Source organism: Cebus imitator, unplaced genomic scaffold (assembly GCF_001604975.1).
Source record: "Cebus imitator isolate Cc_AM_T3 unplaced genomic scaffold, Cebus_imitator-1.0 Scaffold9, whole genome shotgun sequence".
Lineage (NCBI taxonomy): Eukaryota > Metazoa > Chordata > Mammalia > Primates > Cebidae > Cebus > Cebus imitator.
In genome coordinates, this window is record NW_016107324.1 from 1,366,906 (window position 1) to 1,389,131 (window position 22,226).

At 37.9% G+C, this 22,226-nt stretch overlaps 1 long non-coding RNA gene across 1 annotated transcript in view; it reads right to left on the reverse strand.

The window, feature by feature from the left end:
* Nucleotides 1–22,226, reverse strand: part of LOC119473580 — a 158,032-nt gene that overhangs the window by 7,315 nt on the left and 128,491 nt on the right. The gene's annotated exons all lie outside the window — the stretch shown is intronic.

Below are 22,226 nucleotides of genomic sequence, written 5' to 3' on the forward strand. Positions count from 1 at the left end.
TGTTATGTATATATTCTTAATTTTCTGAGCTCTAAATGATGCCACATCCTGGTATTTAGTGGTTGCTATTGAGGAGGCATATTTGCAAATCCATCTCTCCCCATAAGGTTCTCAAAGAAATATATTTTTGGAAGTTATTAAAGCAAGTGAACATTTTGAGTGTCCCTTCCTTACCAGAGGGAATATGGCTGATTGCTATAGTGGGGAGTGCTCTCATGATCTGAGCCAGGGCAGGTGGTTTAGGCTCATGGTCCTGGGGGAGTTTCTTCCCCTCTCCAAGGCCAAGTCCAAATCTTATCCAATGGTTCCAAGTAATGAAACCATTCAAATGTGTGATATTTGTGCATTTATGTTTTATACCCAAAGTATCCCAACTTTGATAAGTAGTGATTTCAGGTCATATGAATCTCCCCTGACTTTAGGTGGTGAGTGGGTGCCTTGTAGTGGGTGGCAATAGTTACACAGCACCTTGCTTGTGCAGAAACTTTTTATCTAAGAATCTGTGGGAAGGGAAGGTCCTGAGGGTCTTGTGAAAGTTGACTCTATAACCATATGAGAGCAAGTTTGAAGAAGGGATGTTGCAACTGGTTTTTTACGTTTTCCCTATCCCAAACTTAAAAGCTGTGCTTTTATGTGCTTCTTCAACATTAAGATATTGGTTCATATGCTGATATGCTGACATTTTCATGCTTTTATTAATTAGCAATTAATGTCAAAAGTGAGGAGCAGGCATTTTGCAAAGAGACCAATTAAAGACTACATCATTGTCAAAATGTCTGAAAGCCAGAAACCCAGCAGGCAGGAAAGTCAAGGCAGGCAATGCCCCACTGAGCTATTGTTCTTGTTCAGATCCTCTACACTCTGAACACTTGTCAAGCTGCCTTGAAAATACTTGTTGATACTGGTGGAGGTAATACAATCTTAGTCAAGTTCATGAGGAAAAAATAGAAAAGCAATGCATTCAACATATATGTCTGTATTTTAGTTTCAAGCAATGCTGAAGAAGTTTCTCTAATAACTTAAAAAAATATGCTAGGTAGACACTTAGAATAACTCAAATAAATGAGATACCTATACATATACTCTACAATTTTTTATGATATTGCCTATTTCATAAATAAGGCCACAAGTTTGATTTTACATTTTTGGGATCTGTCAGACCTAAAGCTACATTTCCAGTCTAGTACTTAATAGTTGTGTGACCTGGGAAAATTTACATTCCTTTGTTTTTAACTATTTTGTGTTTTCCTGTTCAAAACATTGAGACAGTAATATCTATCACCTTGAGTCACTGTGCTGACCTGATGTTAGGCTAAATTTGTTTTATTTTATTTTATTTATTTGAGATGGAGTTTCACTCACTCTGTGGTCCAGGCTGGAGTGCAGTGGTGCCATCTCTGCTCACTGCAACCTCCGGCTCCTGGGATCCGGTGATTCTTTTGCGTCAGCCTCACTCAGATTCCCCAGTAGCTGAAACTACACGTGGTGGCTACCACACCCGGCTAATGTCTGTATTTGTAGTAGAGACGGGGTTTCACCATGTTGGCTAGACTGGTCTCGAACTTCTCAAGTGATCTGCCTGCCTTGGCCTCCCCAAGTGCTGGGATTAGAAGCGTGAGCCACCGTGCTCAGCTAGGCTGGATATTTTAAGGTATTTTTCTCCTTGTGCTTTTCCTTACCTTTTCTTCTTTCTTCCTCTGCCCTTTCCAAGTGGCTGGTTCCCTTGACTTATTCCTGTCAGGGGTTGGGGAAGGTGTGAAGCAAAAGTAGCCTGGAACTGTATCTGGATTCATCTTTTCAAAAGCAAAAGCTCATAGGAGAGAATGTACAGGCTGTGCATAGGAGGAGAAGGAAGAAAGAAATAATAGAAAAGAAAAAAACCTGGAAAACTTGGCAGAAGGATTTCCCTCAGTTTACACAAATAACCCTGTGACTGCCAGAGGGGCAGAGAGAGGTCTGTGGATTCTGAAAGCAGGATGTATTCATGCAGCTTTCTGGCTGCATCCAGAAAGAAAGCAAAACTCCAGAGAGGGCAGTGCCTACATGGTGAGTGCAAGCTGAGGAGACCGTAGAAAACCTCACAATGGCGCCTGTCCCATGTGTGGCCTGGAAGCAGCTGAGCACTGCAGGACTTGAGAAGCCCTACAGATAGGGAGGATGCACAACTCAGTGGGACCTGGGAAGATACCTTATCAGCACACGGCCGTCCTCCCACTCTTGTTTTTTCATATGATCAAAGGCAGTAGTACAACCCTGGGGTTGGTGATAAGAAAGCCAGTGAAGGACTGACACTAAGGTTCCTGCCAGCCAGCGGGATGGCCATTAAAATAAAATTTACATTGATTTATTAAAAGTGAAGATATGCTTATTACATGCTTGACTATGTGGAATGAGACTCATACCATATGTAAAACAGTGCTATCTCAAGTTGTAGAAGACGCTCAGTTCATATTAGCTATCATTATTTATCAACTAGCATTAATAACTATAAAAAGGATAATGTAAAAATCATGCACACACACACACACACACACAAACACACACACACACACACACATACAAAAAAAAACCAACAAAGGAATTTTCTTATATTTTTTTAGCTCCCAATAAAAGACTCTATTCCATGAGAGCCAAGTTTGGATATGCTGCACATATTATCTTTGAACTCACAGTTGAAACTCAGTTTTTATTGTAATATTTAACCAATTGTCAGAATGGTTGAGATATGATTTAAGGTCCTGTGGGAGGGAGAAGAGGAACAGTAGACAAATACAACTATATCATTTGGATTTAAAAGACTTACCCTTGTTTAACTGAATAATAATAGGGCCTTAACACTTTCATCCAAGGGCTTTCTGACTATTTATGTTTTGCTTTTGGTATTTCACTCCATTGACATTAGTGGTGGGAATCTTAGATGGGTAAATCACACCATTTTTGTAGATAATGATTTTAATTGGTTTGGTGAAAGAGTATTGAGTTGAGATTCAAAACCAAAGAATCTGAGTTTTGGTGATGAACTTTGAGCTCGGTTACCTAGGATGAGCATAGCAGTCAGAGCTGGGGAGGAACGCTGGAGATGCCTTGAGTTTCCAGCAATGGCTGGTGTGCATTTTAACCTATTTTTGTTGACCTTCCTCATTAATAGCTTCCTGTCTGGCATTTACCCTTTCAATCTTCAGAAGTCTTCAAATTCAGAGATATATCTGGAAAGAGTATATTATGTTACTAAAATAGCCCTGGCTTTTCATCCAGATGAAGAAGGCAATGATCATTTATTTTTCTATTCGAATTCTTCCAACATTTGCCTGGTTCTAAGATTCTGGGCTAAAAATTCTGTCTTGCATGCTAAGCATGGAAAATATGGGTAAAATGTTTAAGGAGGTAGAGGTCATCTTTGACCTTTCTCTAGCAGTTATGCCTCGTGCCGAGTCCTAATCTCCAGGGATCCAAGGGATTCAGGATGGCTTTAGTTGTTCAACTGAATCCTTCAATACAGAGTTCCACTGTATGTCTACAGTGACCATATTTGGTTTGCCTGGGACAGTCTTTCTCTGCTTGTGAAAATTTCCCTATAATACCTTCTAATTTTAATATATCTTTTGCTGTCCAAGATGGCAATTTTACTAATCTGATTAATCAGTTCATTATTATTGGTGCTAACAACAAATACTCATATCATAGATTCTAAAGATCCAAAATCCTGCCTCCATGATAATAGATGAATTTGCCTTCTCCTAAGTTAATATGTCCATAGTAGATCAAGTCTGGAGATAATGCCGTCTCTCTATGGTTCTTAACTGGGAGTTATACCCAAGGAAAGTGTAAAAACGTGGGGCAGCATTTTTGGCTAACCTGGTGAGGGGGAGATGTGCTACTGATCATTAATATCCCTGAGTCCAACGTTTCTAAATGTTCTGATAAAAATGCCGCGTTGAGAAGTACTGGAATGTCTAATACAAAGAGTGGCTCTGATAAGAACACCTCAAGTCATGTTGGATGGGATAGGATTGATGGACAAGCCAGGAGGTAAGATAAGATGGAAGCTTATAGAAAAGCCAATGAGTTTCTCTCATCTTCCTTGAATGACCATAAAATTTCAGCCCAAACCTAGGAAAGTGAAAGCAATCTTTTTACCTCTAAGTCACAGACATGAGAGGGAATCATTGCCTCTTGGTCCCCCTCAATCTAACAAAATCTTAACTTTTCGAGGTTACCCTGAGCAGATGAGTTGAAACCAACAAGGACACTGACAACTTTTAGAGTTTTCTCAGTTCCACTTGATAAATTTATTATCCTAGAAGTGGAAGAAATGTAAATGATAGAGCGTAGTGGTTAAAGCACAGGTTTTTGCCTGAGTCACAAGGGTTTAAATTCCAGATCCACCATTTGCTATGTGATCTTGTTCAATCTACTTAAATTTTGAGCCTATCTTCTCATATATAAAACAGAGGGTGAAAAAGACAAATAATGCTTTTGTATTATTTTTAAAAATAGTTTTGAACTTGCAAACCCCCGATAAGATCTTAAAGACCCCCAGGACCCCTGACTACATGAACTAAACCATAAGACTGTGAGAACTGCTTACTTAAGCTGTAAGATTCTGATTAAGTATTAAATGAAGACAATATATGATAAGGATTTGCATGTCTGTGCATAATAGAATTTCAATAAAATGCTAACTATTCAATTTAATTACTGTTAGTCACAAAGATTCTTATAATGCTGAAGTAAAATTGTACCCTAATGATACTGGATGTGATGAGCTATGGCTCAGAAATTTACCAGCATGCCAGGTCAGTGACGTTTCTCCTGTATTTCCTGCTGTGACGTGGCCTGCAAAATGTGCAGATGTTCAAGACTATAATTTCATCTCTTTGGTATCATTTGCACTTTCTTATTTTATGAGTTAACATTTCTTTTTCATTTTAATCATAGTTTATACTCATTGTAGAAAGTTTGGAAATTAGAAATGCAAAAAGAATACCCCATTCAAGAAAGAGACCACAGTAAACATTCTGATGTGTTTTTGCCTATTCTATTTTTTGTATGCAAGCATGTGTGCATTAACAAGACTGCTTATAAAGTATAAAAACAGCTTTTGTTTGAACCGTTAATTTATGTATCTGAATTATCAAGGTGTCCAAACTAAACATATGTTTGAACTTATCACAGTTTCAATCAATAGTCCTATTTCTGATTTCAAAACTTGTCAGAATGGCTTGGGCTTGTCATGGCTTGGTTCATCAGGAAGACGGAGTGCTTTGCCTTTGGCCCCATGTATGGACCCAAGTTGCTTCTATGGAGTCAAGGTGTTATTAGCAGCCATGGAATGAAAGGTGCTTCCAGTGAAACTTGACACAAGTGCCTCCAGTGAAACTTGACATAAAGGTCATTAATTATTATAATATATTAATTATAGAAATTCACAATAAAAATTTGTTTAGGCTTCTATATATTTAACAGTATTCTCCTGGATATTTAACAATAGTTTTTATTGTCTAAAGCTTTTAAATATATACAATTGACTCTTGGATAATATGAGGGTTAGGGGCACTTACCCCCACACAGTCAAAAATCTGTGTATAACTTTTATCTCACCCTCAAAATTTGCTGCTAACAGCCTATTGTTGACTTGAAGTCTTACTAATAACATAAACAGTTGATAAACATATATCTTTTATATAGTATTTTTATAATCAAACAAGAGAAAAAAAATGTTAAGAAAATCATAAGAGAAAATAAATTTACTATTCATTAATAGAATAAACACTTACTACCTATTTTGTATGTTATATGCATTCTATACTGTATTTTTTTTAGGGCTGTTTATCCTATACCAGAGAAAACTTGTCAGGAAGTGGCTTGATTGTGTGTTGCCCCAAGAGACATACTGAGATCATTACCCATTGTTGAGGCTCTGAGACTGTTTTGATACATACATTGGAGCTACTGAGAGAGAGTGACCTGCCCTCAATCCTCCAGCTCAGGCAGAAGCTGAAAGACTGCTTAGTTGTTAGAAATGTTGTGAGGGAGGGGAGGCTGAATCATCTCCAGTTTTATCTATTTAAAAATAACCAGAAAATCTGTTTGTGGTTGTGCACACCTATAACCCCAGCAACGTGGTAGGCCGAGGAGAGAGGATTGCTTGAGCTGAAGAATTTGAGTCCAGTGTGGGCAACACAGCAAGACCTTGTCTTGCTTAAAAAAAACGGCAAGAAGAAAGAGCTCAACCTATTGAGAAAAAAAACAAAAACAAAACAAAACAAAACCAAAAAACAAGAGAATGCAATTCTTAGAACCAAATTCTAAATACAACTTAGTATAGGAACCAAGCAAGCAGGGAAGGAGGCATAGAGCCATTTGTTCACCTTCCAGAAACTCCCTCAATTTGCCTCTTAAAAAAGCTTGAAGGGATACTAAGTCTAACACAAGGAAATTAAGTCATTGGATGAAATATTCTATCTACTTCCTTTTCTGGTGTTGGCCACTTAAAGGAAGCAACTACTATCAATGATGTCAGTGATGTGCTGTATTCTTATAATGAAGTAAGCATGAGGAAAAGGACAATGCTACTAAGAAAATAATAAAGAAATGATTTATTATTCATTAAATGGAATTGGATTGTCATAAGGGTCTTCATCCTCTTCATGTCCATGTTGAGTAGGCCGAGGAGGAGAAGGAAGAGGAGAGAGATTGGGCTTGCTGTCTCAGGGGCAGCATATAAGTAGTAGTCCCATGCAGTCCAACCTGTGTTGTTCATGGTTTAACTGTATACTCTTGTAGCAAGCTACTTTTTGCAGTTAATGTTTACTAAAGATTCAGGAACTAGGTTGTATAGGGCCTTGGAGGCTCTTCTAAGGGCTTTGAAAATTATTCTATGTGGGATGAAGAGGCCTTGATGGGTTTTAAGGCAGAGAGTGAAAGGATCTGGTATTTTTGCAAACATTCTGGGTAGAGTATTGATTACAGAGGAACAGAAATAGAGAACAGAGATCAAGGCTGCTGTTGCTTTAGTGCATGTGCATTGACATAGCTTGGGTGTGGTGGAGCCAGCGGATATGCAGAGAAGTGGATGTTACTGAGCTGTGCTTTGAAGATAGAACAGAGAAGACTTAGGAATGGATTGCTGGTGATATATGAAGGAGTGAAAGAAGCAAGAGTAGGTCTTAAGTTTCCAGTTCATGCAACTGGTGGATGGAGACACCATTTATAGGATGGGAAATATGGAAGGAGAAAGATATTGCAAGGAAAGATCAGGATTTCATTTTTGGACATGCTATTCTCACAATGTTGATTCTCACGATCTTGACATCGCATCTCCTCATGGATGTGGCCCTACATGGGGCACATGCCCCACTTAGTGTTGTTAGGAAACGTGTTGCCAGGCAGCTAAACGTTGAATGAATTTGCAGTGTGGTATCTATGTCTGGGGACCAGTAAAATGCTGGGAGACAATTACTGCATTGGGATTCTTTGTGTTATAAATGGAGAAACCCAGTTTAAATTTTCTTAATCAACAAAGAGAATTTACTGGTTCATGTATCTGAAAAGTTCAGGAGTGCTTTGGGCACAGCTTATATGCAAGTGTCCAAATGGTGTTCTCGCTGTCTCTCTCTCTCTCTCTCTCTCTCTCTCTCATCTCCCTTTCTGTCTCCACCTCTTTTTCTTCTGTATTGCTTTGTTCTCAGGCTCTTCCCCCCTGATAAAATGACCCTTAGCTTCAGGTTCACACAGACCTCATAGCTCCCAATCTCCCATATCTTCCAAAATATAAGAGCCTCTGCCCCAGGGCTCACATTGTCCTGTGCCAATCATGTCACAGGAATTACCACAGGAATGGAGGAGTTCTTTGAAGAGCCTGGATCATATATTCAATCCTGGGCAGGGCAGGGCTGCCTTCACTAGAACTACAGGAAATATGCTCTGCTAAGAAGAGAGTGGTTGTGTTCCCGACAGAGGGCGGACTATCAGGTTGGCTAAAACCTAGTCAATGGACAGAAACAATGACTTCACTTTCAAAATTGTTTTTGCAGTTCTTCTCTTTGGCAGGAATTGCATTGCCAGACTAGTTGTTGATTAAAGCTAGATAATGACACATCTTTATCTTTTGTATGTACAAGAATGTCTATATTTCTATTTGTAGAAGGTATGCGTCCATACCGCTTATAGGTGGTATCAAGTAGTCAAGCTACAAATGTAAAGAAATTGTGGGAAAAAATTCAAAAAAATAATAATCTGGAGGGGAAGTGGGAGGTAGATTGAAGAATATAGATGACATAAAAAGGTAGAAAGCTGATAATTATTGGAGCTGGGTTATGAGTAATGGTTTTCTATACTGTCCCATTTCATTTGCATATGTTTGAATTTTTCCTTAATAAGGGCTAAAAAATTTTTAAATGGTGGGAGTTGTTAGTGAATAATAGGCAGAACATGTCAATTTTTCAATGACAACTGGAAATTATTATTTCCTGTTTCAAGATGTCATTTTCCGCAAACTCTTGAAATAGCATTATGTCGCAGGCTTGGGAATCTGCACTAAATTAATTCATCATAACCCATAATCAACTGATTACCTGAGTCAAAGGCCAGGAAAAGTTTTTTTAAAAAAGAAAACTGCAAATAACCTTAAAATATTCTCAGCATATTTCTCCTATAACATGATAATGTAAATGTAAGTTGCCATAATGGAAATGCTATATATTAGACCTGCCTGCTCTTTGTTTAGAATTTTGACCCCCTGAGTCCAGGATTACAGTCTTTTAAAAAGGAGACGAAAATTTCAAACGGAATATGTTAAACTATTAGGTTTAATATCTTGAAAGAACAAAATTCCTTTTAAAAAATTAGGATAGCCTGTACCGTGAGTTCCAACCATGGAACTGAAAAGAGCGAGTAAAAAAGAAGAAAAGAAAAATGAAGGACTGACACCCCCTCATCCACTGCAGTCCCTGTACAGTCCTGAAGATGAGAGAATTTTTTGCAGACAGTTTATTTAGCTTAAGCCTTTTAATCTTCTCTAGCATAGGAGCAATACCTGCATCTAGTCAGGAATTCTATAAAGTTCATAGCTCTTGACCTTGTCTTATAGAGTTGAGTAAACAAATTTCCTAGGAGTTAAGCAAGAATAACCTAAGCCTCTCTCTGATATTACTCACTGCTTTTATACCTTACATATCTACATTTTTGTACTATATCCAATGGTCAAACTTAGGTACTCTGTGATCAGTTTATTATTTTTGTTTCACTGAAAATGACTTAAGACATAAGAGTTTTAACATATTTCAGTTTTTAATAAGGTTACATGTAGTTTATTTCAATTTTTACTTAACATGTCATCTCACCAAACTGGCTATGGTATATAAGTGTTTTGAGGGTGTATAGGCTAAAATAGAAGTGCACTCACATGGTAAAATAGTGTCTAGTGTGTTATAAGAATGCTATTTTATTTGAACCATTTTCCCTCAATAAATGTTTCTGTTAGTCTGACTTCATCTGTATAAAAATATTATGAAAAAGGGAGTATACAGTATGATTTATTTCACCTGTCCCCCTACTTGTACGAACCTAAAAAAAAAGAAAGTCAGAAAATGTCCTTTGAGGGTAAAGTGTTGGCCACATGGCTGACCTCTATAGTCACTCCTGCCATATTGATTGGAAACCACCTTAGAGGAAAGAATCTGAGTCTTTTGTCATTTACTATCTTATTTCCTTTGTCCTTTGTTTTTGCTTGGTAATTGATATTGGTTGGTATACTCAGAGGAACTTTTGAGCACAGGGCACAGATTTTCACATCCAAAAATAAACAAATAAAGAGATTCCAGCCAACACCACTGAGTATGGAAGCTCACTACAGTCAAGTGGGATGTAGTCACACAATGGACATGTGGTAAGTTGATAAATGTGTCCCTGCACTGATGCATTTGCTTCTGTGCTATATTTGGGACTAAATACAAACCCTTCCCAACTTAGTAATTTCAATTTCTTCCATTAAATTCTCCATGTTAATCTCTTTTGTTTTTTGACCATCTGTTGTCCAAGTTTTCTACCATAAAATTTGAAAATATCTTTGCTAAACTGAACAAATCACTTTTTAAAATAAATCAACAAGAGACTCTTTTTCAATGCCCCAAATCCATTAGAACAAGAGTAAAAAACTTAGTTTCTTTCTTCCTTTGAAACTATATTAGTAGGTGAATTGAGGCTTCACATTTTTAAAACATCACTGATTTTCACCATTTTATAGGTGTAGAGTTCTTCTTAGAGCTATTTAAAACACATTAAATAAATTATGGTTCATTTAGTTGTTAGAAGGATTTTAGGTTCAATATTACCAAGTAGCCCATAGCCTAAGCCTCTAATGCAAAATCTTTTTTTTTAATTGCATTTTAGGTTTTGGGGTATACATGTGAAGAACATGCAAGATTGTTGCATAGGTACACACGTGGCAGTGTGATTTGCTGCCTTCCTCCCCATCACCTATATCTGGCATTTCTCCCCATGCTAACTCTCCCCAACTCCCCACCCCCCACTGTCCCTCCCCTATTTCCCCCCAACAGACCCCAGTGTGTAGTGCTCCCCTCCCTGTGTCCATGTGTTCTGATTGTTCAACAACCACCTATGAGTGAGAACATGTGGTGTTTGATTTTCTGCTCTTGTGTCAGTTTGCTGAGAATGATGGTTTCCAGGTTCACCCATGTCCCTACAAAAGACACGAACTCATCGTTTTTGATGGCTGCATAATATTCCATGGTGTATATGTGCCACATTTTCCCTGTCCAGTCTATCATCGATGGGCATTTGGGTTGGTTCCAGGTCTTTGCTATTGTAAACTGTGCTGCAATGAACATTCGTGTGTATGTGTCCTTATAGGAGAACGATTTATAATCCTTTGGATATATACCCAGTAATGGGATTACTGGGTCAAATGGAATTTCTATATCTATGTCCTTGAGGAATCACCACACTGTCTTCCACAATGGTTGAACTAATTTACACTCCCACAAACAGTGTAAAAGTGTTCCTATTTCTCCACCTCCTCTCTAGCATCTGTTGTCTCTAGATTTTTTAATGATCACCATTCTGACTGGTGTGAGATGGTATCTCAATGTAGGATAAATTCCTGGACAATTGCCTCCTCCCAAGCCTAAACCAGGAAGAAGTCGAAACCCTGAATAGACCAATAACAAGGTCTGAAGTTGAGGCAGCAATTAAGAGCTTACCACCCCAAAAAAGCCAGGGTCCAGACGGGTTCACAGCCGAATTCTACCAGACATCCAAAGAGGAGCTTGTACCATTCCTTCTGAAACTATTCCAAATAATCCAAAAAGAGGGAATCCTTCCCAAATCATTTTATGAGAACAACATCAAACTGATACCAAAACCCGGCAGAGACTCAATAAGAAAACTTCAGGCCAATATCCATGATGAACATAGATGCAAAAATCTTCAATAAAATACTGGCAGGCCGATTGCAACAGCACATCAAAAAGCTTATCCACCATGATCAAGTAAGATTCATCCTGGGGATGCAAGGCTGGTTCAACATACACAAGTCTATAAATGTAATTCACCACATAAACAGAACCAAAGACAAAAACCACATGATTATCTCAATTGATGCAGAGAAGGCCTTTGACAAAATTCAGCAGCCCTTTATGCTAAAAACCCTCAATAAACTAGGTATTGACGGAACATATCTCAAAATAATAAAAGCTATTTACGACAAACCAACAGCCAATATCATACTGAATGGGCAAAAACTGGAAGCATTCCCTTTGAAATCTGGCACTAGACAAGGATGCCGTCTCTCACCACTGCTATTCAATATAGTACTGGAAGTTCTAGCCAGAGCAATCAGGCAAGAAAAAGAAATAAAGGGTATTCAAATAGGAAAGGAGGAAGTCAAATTGTCTCTATTTGCAGATGACATGATTGTATATCTAGAAGACCCCATCGTCTCAGCCCCAAATCTCCTGAAATTCATAAGCAACTTCAGCAAAATCTTATACATTGTTGACACTCTAAAACAATGTGTCAAATAAATAAATTTAAAAATTAAATATTGCATATTTTGTTGAATTACAAATAATGCTTTTAAATGCCTAACACAGGACTGGCATACAGTAGGCATCTAATAAACGCTAGGTAAAATTAACATGCATAATTGAACAATGATGTGGTTTGGCTGTGTCCCCACCCAAACATCATCTTGAATTAGAGTTTCCATAACTCCCATGTGTTGTAGAAGGGACCCAATGGGAGGTAATTGAATCATGGGATAGTTACCTCTATGCAGTTCTCATGATAGTGAGTGAATTCTCACAAGATCTGATGATTTTATAATAAGCTTTTTCCACCCTCCTTCACTCTGTACTTCTCCTTTCTGCCACCATACGAAGAATGATGTGTTTCTTTCCCCTTCTGCCATGATTGTAAGTTTCCTGAGGCCTCCTCAGCAATGCTGAACTGCAAGTCAATTAAATTTCTTTCCTTTATAAATTACCCAGACTTGAGTATGCCTTTATTAGCAGCATGAGAACAGACTAATTCAAACAACTAGATATAATAGATATAAATCAATGACTTTATTTATAAATGCATTGACTGAAAATTTATTAAGAACTTAATCTTTTCTGGTTCTAGTACTGGAGAAAATAGAGGGGCAGTCCCTGTTGCAGCAGATTTTACATGTTGTGGGACAATAGATATTAACCCAATAGTTACTATTAAGATTAAGTGGTGGGGAAAGTATTTTGAGAAAGAAATCTGGTTGTGTAAAAGAATATAACAAAGAAATATTCTGTGTATTGGAGGTGAAAAAAAGCTCAGGGAAGACTTTCCTGTAGAATTGATTAAGCTGAGACCCAAATGATAAGCAGAATAGAAAGTTGGGAAGAAAGTTGGGGGGTTGGAAAAGGAACAGTGTGTCTGACATGGTTTTGAAGAGTTAGGAAAGGCCAAATTATGTATACCTTGCATGAAAGCTACTTAATGATTTTGAGTGGTGATGCTAGAGGTGAAATAGGGTGGTACACATGTGAAACATAATTAAATTTTGTTTAAAGTTATTGATCTGATTACAGAATTGAGAAGGCAAATGAATGGAAGGGACTTACATTATTAAAACAAAACAGTGACGTTTCCAAGTTAAGTTGAAGACAGAGGAGTGCTGGGGCCCACACATGTAAGCTTAGAAGACAAGAATGTGTGCTTTTTTTCATAATGCTGCATTCAGTGACATCACATTGGAAGGCTGAAATCAATCATAATAGGAGTATTTACGGAAATTGGCAAATGTTACAAATGAAAACTTTTCTTCCTGGGCATCCAGTGTTAAACATTCACCAGCACATCACTGATTGAAGAGGAAGGAAGATGATTGAGCTGGGGAAGTGGAGGTTGCTAAGGGTAATAGTAGGGTGATTTGATTTGCTCAGCAAGTTACCCATGGCTTTTAACCTTAAGTTATTAGTTTCAGCCACCTATGACTCTTCCATGATTCAGTAACTTAATAATGACAGCAATAATAGTAATACATCCTTGTTCCAAGTGCCTACTGTGTGCCAGCAATGTACTTCGTGTTCTTCCTAGGCATTTTATGCAATTCTAGCAACTTTATTCGTTGAGAATTATCATGCAAATCTTATATGGGACAATTCTGAGATCAAGATATTTCAATGACTGCTAAGATCAATAATGAATGAGGAAGAGGATTTGAAATCAAGGCTTTCTCCTTCAGAAGTCCAAGGTTTTCTTATATTCTGCCTCTCGCTTCTTGTCCTCTGCCTTCACTCATACATGCATAAAAGCATTTTTTTTCCTCCACCACTTTGGCTTCCACAACTCAAAATATCATTGCCACAAGGAACCAAGAGATCAGAATTAGAATAAATAAAATAACAAGAGGAGTTTGAAAATATCAGATAACATAGTGCTATGGTTTGAATGTTTGTGTCCCCTCTAACATTTATATGTTGAAACCTAAGGCCCATTGTGATAGTATTAAGAGGTGTGGCCTTTGGGGAAGTGATTAAGTCATGAGGGCTTTACACCCATGAATGGGATTAGGTGCTATTATAAAGGGGCTTGAAGCCCTTTTTGCCCTTCTGCCTTTCACCATGTGAAGGCACAGTGATTTTCCCCTCCAGAGGATATAGCAACGAGGCACCATGCTGGAAAAAGAGACTAGGCCCTCACCAGAAACCAAACCTGCTGGTGCCTTGATCTTAAATTCCCAGCCTCTAGAACTGTAAGAAAATGTATTTCTTTAGCTAGTCTCTGGTGTGTGTTACAGTAGCACAAACAGACTAAGTAAGACACATAATAAAAACAGTGCTGAGGCCCCTGAAAGAGAGAAATAAAGTAGAGCAGGATGGGAAAGTAAGAACTTACTAGAGAGGCTAAACTTTTATCTAGATGTTGAAGAAAGCAACAAAGCAGAAAAAAAAGTTTTACCCCTGAACTTTTGTTAATGCAATGCAATGAATTCTCTTCACTTCATCAAAATCAAAAATTTTCGCTCATCTAAGGCCATCACTAAGAAAAAGAAAAGCAAGCCACAGAGTAGAGGAAAATATTTGCAGAGACTTGTATACAGAACATACATTAAGAACTCCTGTATCTCAAATAGCAGAAAGACACATACTCCATTAAAACTTGGCAAAATACTTGAATAGAAGATACATGAATCACTAATAGGCACCTGAAAAAGGTCTCACCATTATCAATCATTGGGGAAATACAAATTAAAAGTGCAATAACTTACAGCTATATAAAACAGAATAGAAAAATTAAAAAGATGAACAACACAACGTTAATTTCCTAGGGCTGCCATTAAAAAGTACCAGAAATTGGGTGAATTAAACAGCAGACATTTATTGTCTCACAGTTCTGGAGGCTAGAAGTCTGAGATCAAGGTGTCAGCAAGGTCAGTTCCTTTTGAGGCTGTGAGGGAGATTATGCTGGCTTCTGTGGGTTTGTTGGCAATGTTTGGTCCTCGTTGACTTGTGGACACATCACCTTAATTGCTGCCTTCATGTTCATGTCATTTTCTCTGTGTGTTTATCTGTCTATATGCCCAAATTTCCCCTTTTTGTAAGGACAGTCACATTGAATTAGGCCCACTCTAGTTACCTCATTTTATCTAATTACATCTGCAATGGGCCTATTTCCTAATAAGGTCACATTTTGAGCTATTGGAGGTGAGACTTCCAACATATTTTTGGAGGCTGACATGATTAAACTCATAAAAACACCAAATATTAGTGAGTATATGACACAATAAGAACATTATTGTTGTTGTTTGGTGGGAATATAAAATGGTATGGCCAGGCACAGTGGTTCATGCCTGTGATCCCAGCACTTTGGGAGGTGGAGGCAGGTGGATCACCTGAGGTCAGGAGTTCAAGACCAGCCTGGCCAACATGGGGAAACCGTATCTAGAGAAAATCCAAAAATTAGCCAGGCATGGTGGCATGCACCTGTAGTCCCAGTTACTTGGGAGGCTGAGGCAGGAAAATCTCTTGAACCCCAGAAGTGGAGGTTGTGGTGAGCCAAGATCGCACCACTGCATTCCAGCCTGGGTGACAGAAGGAGACTCCATCTCAAAAAATAAAATAGTACAACCATTTTGGAAACTATTTTGACAATTCCTTACAAAATTGAATATTTACCTAACTTTTGACCCAGCAACTCCACTTGTAGCTATTTACCCAGTGGTTTGCTAGATAAATATGAGCTTGTATGAGCTGACTGCAATTTTTTTAAACTTTATTTTTATTCAATAGAAAAAATTTATATCTATACAAAGCCTTATAGAAAAGTGTTCATAGTGACTTCATTCACAATATCTCTCAAATGGAAACAACCCAACTAGCCAAATATCCACTTATTCAACAAGTGAATGAGTTATCAAGTTGTATACCCATATAAGGAAATACTATTCAGCAGTAAGAAGGAACAATATTTATTATACAATAAATTATATAAACTTATTTTAAAATAAATTATATTAAAAACAAATGAAATAAATACTCAAAACATCATTTTGTAAATATTTTACTACATTTTACTACCATTATGCTCTCAGGGTTATTATGTCTATTTTATTTGAATAGTGGAATGTTGTGTAATAGTGTGCTAGTGTACATTTCTTCTCAGCTCTGCATTGAGCGAAATCAGATTGATGGCTAGAAATTGGTCATAGCATGAGTATTTATGCAAGAGGAATTAGCAAATCTTACGCATTAGGCCTGGATATATTGTCTGGTTGATTGCAAAATTGAGAAAGTGTTTTTTCGTTTTTTTTTTTCCCCACTACTTTCACTTCCATAGCTGAAAATATCATTGCCACAAGGAACCAAGATATCAGAAAATAAAATAACAAAAGGAATTTGAAAATATCAGATAACATAGTGCTACAGTTTGAATGTTTGTGTCCGCTCCAACATTCTTAAGAATGTTAATAATGCAAAATAAACTTAAAAGTGTTTTATATTCAAATTAGAAAACATAAAATGTTTAGGAAAAATTAGAGACAAAAATCTTTGGGACCTAAAACAAGGTGAAGAGTTCTTGCACCTGACACCAAAAGCACCATAAATAAAAGGAAAATTTGATAAATAGGACCTCATCAAAATTAAAAGCTTTTTCTCCATAAAAGTTCTTGCTGGCCGGGCATGGTGGCTCATGCCTGTAATCCCAGCACTTTGGGAGGCCGAGGCAGGTGGATCACAAGGTCAGGGGTTCAAGACCAGCCTGGCCAAGATGGTGAAACCCCATCTCTACTAAAAATACAAAATTTAGCCAGGCGCAGTGGCAGGCACCAGTATTCCCAGCTACTTGGGAGGCTGAGGCAGTTGAATTGCTTGAACCCTGTAGGCAGAGGTTGCAGTGAGCCGAAATCGCAACACTGCACCCTAGCCTGGGTGGTAGAGTAAGATTCCATCTCAAAAAAAAAAAATAAACAATAAAAATTCCCTGCTAAGAGAACAAAAAGACAAGTTACAGACTGGGGGGAAACATTTGCAAACCACGTATTTCACAAAAAAAGCTTGTATCTAGAATGGTATCTAGAACTCGCCAAACTCAACAGTAAAAATCTAAACAATCGAATTTCAAAATAGGTAAAATACATGAATAAACATCTCACCAAAGAGAATATACAGATGGTAATTAAGCACATGAAAAGATGCTCAACATCTTTACTCATTAGGAAAATACAAATTAAAACCATAACAAAAGATCAGTACAAACCCATCAGCGTGGGCCAAGATAAAAAAAAACAATAATACCAAATGTCGGTAAGGATGTGGAGAAACTAGATCATTCACATATTCTCATGGAAATGTACAATGGTACAGCCACTCCAGAAAACAGTTTGGCAGTTCCCTGTAAAACAAACGTATATGTACTATTCTACACAACAATTACACTCTTAGTATTTATTAAGACATATGAAAATTATGTTCACACAAAAACCTGTACAGGAATGTTCATAACAACTTTATTCATGATAGCCCCAAACTGAAAACAACCCAAATCTTCAATGGGCGAATGGTAAACCAACTGTGGTACATCAGATACTGTGAAATACTATTCAGTAATAAACAGGTATGAACCATTAGATATATGCAAGAATTGGGGTAGGCCTTTGAATTATGCTGATTGAAAAACGCCAGATTCAAAATGTCATATAACATCCTGGAAATAATGAAATTATAGAATGAATCACAGATTCCTGGGTGCCAGGGGTGGTCAAAAAGGGGAAAGGTATGACTATGAAGGAACAACATGGGCATATTTGTGGTGACATCTTGGTGGTGAAAGTTTCATGAAGCTACACATGACAAATTTACATACACATATGCGTGTCTATAACTGGTGAAATCTGAATCAGCTCTGTGAATTGTAGCAATGTCGATTTCCTGGTATTTATGTTCTGCTACAGTTATGTAAGGTATTAACAGTGGAGGTGGAGAAATGAAGGGTGTATGGGACCTCCATGTATAATTTTTTACTTTTGTGAACCTCTAATCATTTTGAAATAAAGTTTTATTTTAAAAAGTACGTAAACTGTATCTGTCACATTGTGAATAGCAGAAAAAGTGATCAAATAATAGATGTATTGCGACTATCATTGGCTTTGGATTTAAGAATTTGGCAAGAGTCAATGAGAGCATTCTTTGAGAATTAATTGGCTAAATGAAAATTACAATAAAGAATATGATGCATTTTAGTTGTTTATAGTGGTATGCTACATGAGTTTTTATATCAGTAAAATTCATAGTCAACTTGTGTATATGTCCATACATGTATATATGTGCTTCTTAAAAGAGGGAGGGAGGAGGATCAGAAACCTCTTCTTTATTGTGCAATGCAAGCTAATATGTGTAGAAGAAATGATATAATTTTTTAATTTATAAAGAACAGAAATTTATTTCTCACAATTCTGGAAGCTGGGAAGTATCAGATCAAGATACCAATAGGTTCAGTGTCTGGTGAAGGCCTCTTCCTTATAGATGACACCATCTGTGTCTCCTCACATGGTAGAAGGGACGGAGGGGCAAAAATAGGGGTGCAAACAATGTTTCTTCACACGGAAGAGGAGCAAAAGAGAGTAAACCCACTCCCTTAAACTTTTTATAATGGCCTTAATCCCATCCATGAGACCTCTGCCCTCATGACTTATCACCTCTCAAAGGTTCCTCCTCTTCACATTATCACATTGGCAATTAAGTTGTAACATACACATTTTGTGAGATACATCTGGCTTAAAACAACAACCATTTTCTTATGGCTCAAATCTTGTCAGCCATTAATTTAAATAGGTCTCAGCCAGGCGATTCTGTGTGCATGGTATTGACAGAGGTTTAAAAATCACAATTCTACAACCATGAAGGTATGCACAACTCAGGAAACAACGACAGATCGAGTCCAAAACCACTCAGTGAAGTTTTTGAGAAACAGGTTAGTCACATGGTTTCAAAGTACTTCTCAGATTATTAATTACAAAGGAACAACGTTTATTGTGAAAACATCTTGCAGACACTGCCTTAGACAAATGAACAAACTAAATATCAACAACAATGGGACACGTTGATCTTGTATACTTCCTGATGTGAAGAATGAGAAGTATCCATCGCTGATGTACTGTTCTTGAGAAACGTGATTAACCTGAATTTAATCTTCAGGAAACAACTGATTAAATCTGGAGTATGGGTAGTTCTTCAACATCGAATGTCAGTGGGGAAAATGTGAGTAATTAGTGACTAAGGTGAAATGGAGTGCATAATATAGCCAGGTGCATTAGCTATCTACTGTGGCGTAAAAAATTATCCTCAAACCTAGTACTTTAAAACAATAATAAACATTTATTTTTTACATGGTGATATGGTTTGGCTCTGTAATTGTAATTGTAATTTACAAATTGTAAATTTGTAATTTGTAATTCCCAATGTTGGGGGAGAGAACGAGAGGAGGTAATTGGATCATGGGGGTGGATTTCCCCCTTGCTGTTCTTGTGATAGGAAGTTCTCAGGAGATCTGGTTGTTTAAAAGTGTGTAGCACATCCCCCTTCACTCTCTCTCTCCTGCTCCACCATGGTAAGAACTGCTTTTTTCCCCTTCACCTTCCACCATGAATGAAAGTTTCCTGAGGCCTCCATGCCATGTTTCCTCTACAGCCTGTGGAACTTCAAGTCAATTAAACCTCTTTTTTTCATAAATTACCCAGTCTCCATTAGTTCTTTATAACACTGTGAGAATGGACTAATACACATGGTTTGACCATCAGGAATTCTGGAGCAGCTTAGTTAGCTGATGATTCTGGCTCCAAGTCTTTCATGAGATTGCAGCCAAAATGAACAGAGCTACAGTCATTTGAAGCAGCAGTCAGCACATAGCAAATAGGTTTTGTGGGCACCACCAGTCTCTTCATATGGTCTTCTTTTTGTTCACCTCCTTTTAAAAATATAAATCATTCTAGGCTTTAGGACTACAGGTATTGATCGACTTATGACCTGTGCAACTTACGACCATTCGCCTTTATGACCACAATCGCTAGCCACGACTGCTCCGCATCTGGCAGCACAAACGTTGCCCAGCTGGGCGTACAACTGTGTGGACCAGCTTCCGGCAGCACTACCATCTCCACGTGCACCATTTCAACTGTTATCCCAGACTCGGTACAGCAATTTGTGTTTTGTGTCTTGGATATTTTTCATCAAACCCCTCCCAATAAACTTCTTATACACTTCGAAGCAATGGACCCAAACATTGAATGATTTGCAAGGATTGAACGGATGGTGTACGATGTGTTTCGTCCGTATCGTGAAATTTATGAAGAAAAAAAGAAACATACAATTCAGACAAAGCTCACCATGTTTATGAAAAAACCAACTCCGGTAACCCCAACTGCTGCCTCAGATGACGACATCAACGATCCGCAGCCAAGCACCTGCGGCCAATAAAATGTTTCCTACATGTTTATATATTTTGATATGTTTTGCAATTGGGAAAATGTTTCCTATGGTATTTTTTACACTGGTATTTTGTATTTTTGTATGCACCTGTATTTTGTAATTTTATATGTTTTGCAAATATTAAACCAGTTGTACTGGTAATGCAGTGTTTTACTTAAACCTGACGAATGTAAAAATAAGAAACAAAATGGTGTAGAGATGATACAAATGGCATAAAATGAACAAAGAAAATTATTATATATAACAATAATGAAAGAAAATTATGATAAAATATGACTTAAAGATTTCTATAACATCATTTCATAGTAACGTACATATAGCCTACTCAACTTACGACCAAATCGTGTTACGACTGGTCTGTTGGAACCAATCGTGGTCGTAAGTCAAGCACTAGCTGTATATGAAAACAGGCCGCAGGAAGGATTTGGCCTATACACTATAGTTTGCTGACCCCTGTTCCAAGCTTGATAAGGGACACAAGATCTGCTTCCACAGCAGCTTGTTCACCTGGTTTTTGGCAGGAGGCCTCAGTTCCTCACCATGTGGACCTCTCTACATAGTTGCTAAAGTGTCCTGAAGACATGGCAGCTGCCTTCCCCAAGTACAGGGGCTCTAAAGTGCAAGACCAAGGAGGATGTCATAATTATTCTTATGGCCTAGTCTTGGAATTAATACATGGTCACTTTGGCCATATTAGAAGCATGCCATTAAGTAGCTTGCACTCAAGGGGAGGCGGACTCACCTTTCAAAGGGAAAAATTGTCCAAAACATTGTGTGTAAGATTTAAAATTACCACCCCAGCCTTGTCTTCTATGACCGTCATTATAATCCCAATATTGAAACAATAATTAGTAAACAGCACTGGGCATTAAAAAGAATTATCTTGTTTACTTCAAATACCTTTTGTATTTATTAACCAAAGCAAATGACATTTGAACATAAATATCTCTTTTAATAATATTGACAAGTATCTTAAAACCAAATTAAAGTTGACCTTGAAATTTGAACCAATGATAGCATGAAAACTAGTAAGGGGAAAGGAAAGGTGAGTTACAATGTATCCCTCCAGGTTTTCATGCCCCTTATTACTGAAATAATATTCATAATATTGTTTTGTGGGTCAGTAGCTACAGTGTATGTGATAGCATCTAGAACACAGACTAGCACATAAAAGATACTCATTAAATCTGATATTATTTCAACAAAGAAGAGTAGCTTGTATTTGAGACATTACAACTTTGGAATGATCATTGATTGGAAATTAGCAGGGTGAGATGGTACCCTCACCCCCAAACTAAAAACAGAAACACCCAGAAAGCAACAGATAGAAGAAACAGTGTGGTTTTTGTCCTTATCAGAGCAGGCCTGTTACATTTAGAAGTATGCCTGCATTTACAAATGGACTAAGAGATGAGTATACTGGCTGTGTGTCCAGAACATGTGACCTTCTTTTTTTTTTGAAACGGAGTTTCGCTCTTGTTACCCAGGCTGGAGTGCAATGGCACGATCTCGGCTCACCGCAACCTCCGCCTCCCGGGTTCAGGCAATTCTCCTGCCCCAGCCTCCTGAGTAGCTGGGATTACAGGCACGCGCCACCATGCCCAGCTAATTTTTTGTATTTTTAGTAGAGACGGTGTTTCACCGTGTTGACCAGGATGGTCTCGATCTCTTGACCTCGTGATCCACCCGCCTCGGCCTCCCACAGTGCTGGGATTACAGGCGTGAGCCACCGCGCCCGGCCGT